A 9,086-nucleotide genomic window follows, 5' to 3' on the forward strand; every position below is an offset into this window, starting at 1 on the left:
CCGGAACATTTAACGACAGCCCCGCTCTGTATCTTACTGATTGACACTAAGACACATAGGTGGCAGAACAGGAGAACGCACATTTCCCGGTCAGTTAGCCTCCCAAGGTTGCAGGGAGCCTGCAGCGGAGCGGCTGACCTTGGTGCAGCCGGAGCAGACGGAGAGAGACCTTGAGAGACAGCGGAGCGGCAGGATCTGTGCTCTCAAGGAGCTGGGAAACATAATGTGTTAGTGTTTGACTATATATCACAGCACACTGCAGCCATGTGAATGTGGATGGCAGCAGGATGGGAAAAAATATCAATTTTATTCACATGGACCTTACTGAAAAAAACAACAACAAAAAAAGAAAACCCAAATAGTTGTAATAATTATTTAAAAATGACATATTTTATTAAAAACAAGCATATAGTCTTCATTGCAAAGTTTGAGTTGGTTTTTATTATTTTATCTCTTTTTTTTCTGCAAAAGAAACTGCAAATTATATTGAAACAAAATATTGTAGCTTAGCTTGAATAACATCTCATGTAGATTTACTCTTAGAATTAAATTCACTTTAATTCTAAGAGAAATAAAATAAATCAGGCCAAAATGCAAAGAGAGTGTGGGATCATAACTGAGAAAATATTCAACAGTCAACACAATGGCAGGGGAAATGAATCATGTCACAGAAGGAGACAGTACAAAAAAAACAACAACAAAGAAAGAAACCAGAGAGCTATATATACACCGAGGAATACTGATGAATGACCCTGGACGCAGGTGAGGACAGGTGATTGGGAAAATCTGAGTAATTGAAGAAACAGGCAGGCTGAAGATAAAAACAGGCAGGAAATTGAAAAATAAAGGCTCAAACTAGAATCTCAAATAGAACAAAATCTAAAAGCAAAAGAACTGAACATAAAAATAAACGAGGGAACAGAATACAAAAGAATAAACCTATGTGGGAAGATCTTAAAAGTTACAATCATGAACTGAATGGTTAGAACTGATGATAGAAACATAAACGAAGCCCAAAGCTCAAACAACCTCAGGCACTAAAACATTTTGGTTTGATTTCCAACACAAAGCATCTGGGAGACCTTCGGCCACCTTTCATTCTGTGCACTTTACACATTTACAGTCAAATTATTCTGTTGTTTTGAACAATGTCTGGTGCATCTCATTTAAAGAAGGTCAGAGTCAGTGTTAGATTGAAGTTGAAGGATATGTCCACCGCATTTTACAGTTTGAATGTATTTAGCTACGAAAGAACAAAATAGTTTTGTTTTTCAGAAATTATGGGTTGTTCTTTACATTCAAGATGATCACAAAAAGCTCAATTTTTCATAAGTCGTAGAAGACGTCAGTAGCAAAAGACCTCAGCACAAACCGCATAACCAGGTAAATAAAATCTGAAAATTAAGAACAAGACACTTAAGTTTCCCATCGCTACGTCAGCAGCCAACATATTTCCGTGAAAGTGGAAAGTTGGCTTTTGCGTTTGTTTTGCACGCAATAAACGTGTCGTTTATTGCGTTGCTCAGCCACGTCAATTTACTCGATTCTTCCACTATTCTCTCCAGCTCCTTTGAAATTCCACAGAAAGCAGCAGACAATGAGCCACGGCGACTGGAATAAAAACTTATCCTCCACTGTGTGAAGTTCTGCACTCTGGTTAACAATACAACACTGCACAAAAAAAAGTTATTCAAAGAGAAAGACAGCAAAGAGAAGCTGGGATTCGAGATTCAAAAGTATCAGAGTAATTCCCCCCACCACCCCCCACTTTGTTTGGTTAATTAAATCTAGTTTAAATCAATGAAGCAACACAAGGTCTGGTACTTACCTTTTTTTGAGCACCATAGTTGCCATGACTCATGAGGAAGAAAAGCCTTGTCTCCTAATTGAGTGTATTATGTGTGCAGTCCGTAAACAGTTTTTATTTACCTGATTTTTTATTTTTTACAGAGAACTTATTCACTTTCAAAGAAGCAAGCCTTATATAAAAGGAGAAATATTTTGTTAATTCATCTCAATTCAGTTCATTTCAGTTCAATTCAGTCCAATTAAATTAAGAAATACTTTAGAAATCCCAAAGGTAAATTTAATACATTTCATGTGTATATATATATGTGTGTGTGTGTATATATATATATATATATATATATATATATATATATTTTATTTTATTTTTTTTCCCTCATCATTCTTTAACTTGCCTATTAATGCTTAAAAATGCTCACAGAAGTAACCAGATGCTGCATTTCGTCTAAGCCTTGAAGAAAACAGAGGAAGGGGTAATGAGGTCCAGTCTTTTTAGACCATGCAGAGATCATGGCTGGTTTACTGAAGAGGCGATGTAGAAATGTATAAGAACAACGAAAATAATAAAAAAAACTCACATTCCTTTTTGCTTCTAATTGAAAATCAAACAACAATGTAAAAAAAACAAAGTATCACACACACACACGCACGCACGCACGCACACACACACACATATATACATTTGCAAAGACTAAATCTGTGTGTGGGAGTCTCTTCTTTTCATTTATTTCACACATTTTAAATGATCATGTAAAATAAATAATTGCTAAAGGAAAGTCACTAGCAGAAAATTATACTGAATGTTTTTGATGTTGTGGTTCTTTTTATGTTTGATACAAAATAATTGAAAATTAACTTCATTTATTGTTCGGTTATATTATTAGTAGCACAAGACAAACTGTATTTATATTTTGGCTCTATAACTTAAGGATTCTGTCTGTCTGTGGGTTTTAATTTCCAGGCTGATCTGTGCACACTATGATGTTTTTTTTTTTGTTTGTTTGTTTTTTTTTAAGCCTCTGAAAGATTTCTGCCAGTAAATAGGAAGTGCAACAACTTTTGCAGGCTTTTAATGAAGGTCTTGGCCTTGGCAACAGCAAACATGTATAGGAAAAGCACCCTGAAAAGAGGGAAAAAAGATTTACTGGTAAAAATGAATTGTGTGGAAGAGGCAGAATGATGTGCAGAAGATTTTTCTTTTAGTTAAGCAAGGTCAATGTATAAACTTGAAACGGTAAAAAAAAAGCAGACGGCATAATTGGAAAGCAGTTCTTATTACAAAAGAATCAAGGATGCCTTTAATAAAAGTGAAGTCTGACGTACTTTCAAATACAGTTTGTTGATATCGTAGACAATCCTCATCTCTCCCATTTAGTCGAACAATACTGGTAAAAATGTCACCCGAACTGGTCCTCACTGTCAATCGTCAAATCGCATGTGTAGATGTGATCCACTCCTCCAAATTTTCCCAACGCTGTCGTGCTACTCACAAATGAAAAGAAATTATTCAAGGTTTGATGTGTGCTGTGATTACGGTAGGATCTTTTTTAAGCCTGCACAAGGAGCCTCGTGAGGCAGGTTGCAGTTGTAGTTACTTTGGTGATTTAACCAGAAAATGCCAGGCAGAGATTTCAATCACCGAGCTCCAGACATGTGAAGCCAGGTCAGATTTGAGAAGCCCAGGGAGCTTACAGGAAAACCGCAGGAGTCTTAAAGTGACGTTTACTTAAAAGATAACATTTTACATGCAGCGCATAACTCAACTAGGGTGTCGGTTTGTCCAAATCCAGATTAGTTAGAGTGAGCCACCAATGATTTTCCTGTATGAAACATGAACAGAGGATAGAAAAGATAAAGCATTTGAAGTCTCTAAAATAAAAGTAAAAGTAAAGCAAAAATATAATTGCAGTTTAACTGAGTACTAATTGTCCTTGAACTGCCTTACTTTTGTATTTGTGGAGTCCTCTGTCCAAAAATGCTTCCATGTTCAAATCTCTGTTTGTTTCACACAGGAAGATCATCGGTGGCGCACCACCTCCAACCTCCATTATGTGTGTCAATAATTAACAATTACAGGCTTCTGTGAACAAAACAGCCCAATCCAAACAGAGCAATGATTTAACCCATCATTAGATAAACTTCTGTGATGTTTCAGAGACTGGAGTTGTTTCCACGTGTCTGTTTTGGCTTCAGCCTCCTTTGTATTGTCTCATGGACTTATGCAAAATACTGACGCCACTGCAAATACGCTGATAAGTGAAGAGGGCCACTGCTTCTGTATTTTACTAACTGTCTGTCCATATTTTTGATTGAAATTGAGCTAAATGTGTTTTTTATATTTGCATTGCACTTATAAACATATTCTGTTTTAATATAGCCAGCAACATATGAATAATTTCCTCAAAATATGTTTTTAAGTTTCCAAAAATACATGTAATAATTATTTAACAGGTAATGTGCCTGGATATATTGACTTTACAGCAAAGAATATTGTGATAATAAACTTTTGCAAATTACAGTTTTAAAGTTTCTTTTTACAGATTTTTTGGGGGTCAAAGTCTTGCATTGCCCTCTGAATTTGACTACGTCATTGCAGATAAACATTTCTCAAAACGTTTATCTCGGCAGCCGACATCTCCTCCTCTACATTATCCGTTTCCCCTTCATGTTTGCTCTCTCCAGTTCCTCCTCCCTTCCCCTCCTCCCCAGCATGCCGACATTGTTATTGGTGTCATAATTTACCTCCTTATGCAAACATGACCCTGTCCTCGATATGCTGTGAGGCAAAAAAAATATTCATACTGTATTTATTGAGCGACCAACAAACAATGAGATTGGGGCAACATAAATTATCGCGCCACGACTTCTTTATATTTCTGCGCTCCGTGCATCACGGTCTACCCGGCGTGCGTTAATGCATACGTGTCTTTGCTGTGTTTCCGGTGCAGGTCACACATACAAAACAGGTCTGCTTAAGACGAACGGATCAGCGAGGACAGGCCAAGTTACCGCGAGATAACCGGAGTGAAGGAGTGCGTTGGTGAGCCGAGGCTCACAGACTGAACGCAGAGGAAATCCTCGGGGTTTTGCTGAGGGGAGTGATGCACTGGGTGTATTTGGTAGCACTTGTAGTCTCAGGGATTTGACCTTGGTGAGCCTCTCCGTGCTTTCCGCCCTCCTACATGTCGACCCCCCTCTCCTACCCCTTCGGTCCCACTCAACCTTGGCTAATTAGCTCACATCCCAGTGGCTCATGTTCACCACAACATATCCACAACAAGGACAACACAACTCCAGCGTCCCACATCCGTGCTGCTCCTCTCCTTTTTATTTATTTATGTATTTTTTACTGTTAATGGCGTTTTACCTCCTGCTCTGCATTGTTCTGGAATAAATCTAGTAATTTTCTCTGAGTTTCACTGCTGCGTTGCTGCACTATGTGCTCGTATCTGAACCGCTTTGTGTCGGCGCCGTTGCGTTCGCTGTAAATCGAGCAGCGCAGTGAGAAGCGGGTCATGCACAACGATGAGGAGGAGTTGGTCCCTCTGACAAACAGAGAGTTTTCAAGTTCAAGTTTAAATTTAGCGAGAAAAAACAAATACACTTTCGGAGTGATGTGAATAGAACTTAATAATCGTGTTAATTTAGGTTTTGGGGGCAGGGCCACACCTCATTGCTGTCTATTTATACTCTGATCTCCTGTTGAGTTCTGTTTGTTGGGCTCTTTCTCTACCGTTCATTTTTCATTGTGTTATCCCTCACACCTTTTTCTTTCATTCCTCATCCCCACTTCCTCAGTCATTCTCATCCCTACCTTTCTCCGTGTCTTTGCTTCACCCTTTCGAACCCGTGCATTCTTTCACCTACTCGGTTTTCTCCATAATAACAGCATCTGGATCGCTTTGCAATCCCCCGTTCTCAGTCCCGGTCGCCGAAGTCTTTGACATTTTTGTCCAAAAAAACATTCCTGGTTTTGTCAATGTCTTTTTGTGACAATTTTTAGTCCTAGAAATCAAAGATTTTCTCCTGGAATACTTCTCGTGTAAATTGAAGTTGTGAAGTCTCTTTCTGATTTCACAGGCACGCACATTCAGATCAGCACCAAAGGCCTGCTCCGGTCGTGACCTTGGAAGGTTTAGATTGGGGTCGGAGTGGAAAAATATAAAATAAAATTGCGGTTCCAAGTTTTTTAATGAAACACGCCTTTGATCCTAGAGCACTGGAATGTGTGTTTTTTCTGTGTGACATGGTTGTCTGAAAATATTTTTTTAAATAAAGTATGAACTTTTACAGATTTTTTTTTTTTTTTTTTACAAAATGTGTTTTATTACCTCCAGTAGGCTAAATGCATTGCAACTGCAAACCCTGGTAGGAATAAACACTGTCTTAATTTATGGAGTACGACAAGAGTGGCGGGGTCAAGGGTCGACTTGCGTGTAGACGTCTTTGTAAATGGAAGCACCTTTAAAGGAGAGAGAGCTGGTCTGCAAATTTCTAATTCCATCCATATGTGTGAAGAGACCTGGCAACACCAGGATGACAGGAAGAGGGGAAGAGATTGCATGCAGATGGACTGGGCCTTTTTTTTTTTTTTCCCAACTTCACAATACATCACTACTATGTGTTGGTGTTTCATAATAAGATACATTGAAGTTTGTGACAAAATGTAGAGAAAAAAAAAGAGAAATAATATTTTTTCAAGGTCCATGTTAATATATTATAATCATTAGCGATAATATATGAGTTTGATTGGGATTGTATCCTTGCTGATCATGCTTCTCACCTTGTAAACATAGGAAATGTTGGGCCTGGAGACTCTCAGCTCAGTTTTTCCTTTCAAGTGAAAAAAAACCCCTCCCAAAACATGCAAACAATAACTGTGACCAATGCAGCAAGTATCTTCAGACTTTGTGCAGATGGAGTAAGTAAAGTCAGCTGTCTGGATTCGTTCAGCTTCAGCTATTTTTGGGTGAAATCGTTTTTCAGTAAGAGCTCTGCAGGCTGAATCCACTTCCATAAATTTCTGTTGTCATGTTTCGGCGTATTACGAGTCTCAGGATTTCTTTAAGGTCTGTATTTAAAACATCACTTTTGATTTTGACACGAGTAAGAAAACAACATGGGTTTCTGCAAGAAGTGAAAAGTGGATTAAAAGCCACTTGAGTTCCTGCATGATTTGTTAAAAATATCACACTTCCTGCATTACAAGTAACTTCAATAATTTAGGTTATGCTCTCTGATATTCTGCTTGAATTATAGATTTAACAAATTAAATTACTTGGATCACAGCAAAAGCTGTCAGGCGAAGATTCAGAGGAGTTTTTATTTAATGGACATGGAATAAACTCAAATGTTGTGTAACAAATAGGACAGCTGTAGGTATGAAACATGCTTAAAACAAAACATACCTTGGCTAATTTTCATGAAATACTGAAGTCAAATGGAAACACACAAAAAAGTGAATTTCTACTTTATATATTTGCAGGAATAAGAAAGAGAGGCGTTTTGCTGAGGGTTTTTCCAGTGGCAGCTGGTTGCCAGGAGGCCTGCAGCATCTCAACACTCCCATGCCTGAGCTCAGCCTGACGGAGGGGTTTCCAGGGCACCGTGCCCCAGAGACATGTCACTGTGACTCAGCTCTCCTTGTATCCACCTAAACTGGAATTTACTTCATCATCTGTCCTAAGAAGGAGACAATCACTTGCTGCAAGACGAAAAGTATCCACTGTTCAGGTGCCAGACTCCTTATTTTTTCCTACATGCTAAAACAAGTTTTACTCATCTTGTTGGTAAAACTCTCGTTAAGAATCTAATTAACTTGCATTTGTGATTACCTGTTTATTTTCATTAACTACTCTGGGTCCTGAGTTAGTTGTTATTCTGCACAGAACTTTGCAGTGGTTTTGTCTGTGAGGAGCGCTTAAAAGAATACAATTTACTTATTTTCTTATTTCAAATTGAAGCACTAGCTTTAATCTAAAATAAAAGCTCTTTTTCTTTGCACCAACAGCACAGGAAGAGAGTCCTTGATAACCAGAAGCTCCTGAAGGTGTGAGCTAAAAGGACTTATTGCGAGTGTTTAGTTTGAAAGTTTCTTGGTTTTACAGACAGAATAATAATAATGAGGACGATGATAATGATTATCGCAGTTGCCAAGAAATCAGATGTGAAACGCCCTCCAGATTCCAAGGAAAGAATATCTCATTTATGAAGTTTACAAAATGCTGTGTCCTTGGCTTATTTTAGCTTATTGTCCTTGCTCAGTTTTGTTTTGGATGATTAAAGGGAAGTGGAGGTGATAATGGTGAGAGTTTTGTTGTATAACACAAATGTAAGTCTCAAGCTGAAATCTCCCCCCCCCGCCCAAAAAAAAACAAAAAAACTGTGGAGTGTCAAATTTAAAAATGTCTTCATTTCTTTAAAGGCAGACATGTATGGGCAGCAGTATCGAACTTGACTGGTTTAATGAATATTTTTTAGAAATAAGCACTTAAATGTGAACGTAAAAAATATGTAAACTTAAATTGTTAAGGACTTTCTTTATTTCGAACCAGAATAATCAAACAAACAAGAATCTAGCTTGTGACAGACCACTTGCAGATTTACTTTGTGCCTTTTTTTGAGATCATCAAACAGAATTTAATATCAGACAAAGAAAACCTGAGTAAATACAAAAATCCATTTTCAAAAGATTATTTCATTTTGGGGGCGGGGGGAATAGAAATCCAAACCAACCTGGCTCTTTGTGAAAAAAGTTATCAAAGAAAAGTGAAGAACCTCTTTTCTTTTATTCAGTTTCAGTCACTCACAGCCAGACTTAGTTTACAACCAGGCGTCTAGAATCAAGACATCACTTAAATCGACTTTCTCTGACAACACAAAGCAGCATTGACGATTTCAAACGCAACACATACCTCGCTCTAAAGAAATCAAAGCGCAGACGAGAAACAAAGTCATTGACCTCAGTCTATCTCAGCCATCTCTTCGACTCCAGTGAAAGCCTTTATGCACAATGGAGAAAACATGGAACAATGGCAAATCTGGCTGGTTTAATCCAAGAGTCCAGGAACTTATCAAAGAAAAATGAACAAAAATCAAACATTTTGAAAAGCGCGTCTCCCCGTTACGTTTGTTGTAAAGCTAACCGAGAATTTCAGCTCCGTCATTCTGAGGGTGAAACACAGAACTGGAAGAAAACTAGGTGGAATAGACAGAACGAAGTCCACTACTTTAAAAAAAAAAAGACATAAAACAAAATGACGTGCAAATTAAATTAATAC

This window comes from Poecilia formosa, unplaced genomic scaffold (assembly GCF_000485575.1).
Source record: "Poecilia formosa unplaced genomic scaffold, Poecilia_formosa-5.1.2 Scaffold70, whole genome shotgun sequence".
NCBI classification, from domain to species: Eukaryota; Metazoa; Chordata; class Actinopteri; order Cyprinodontiformes; family Poeciliidae; genus Poecilia; species Poecilia formosa.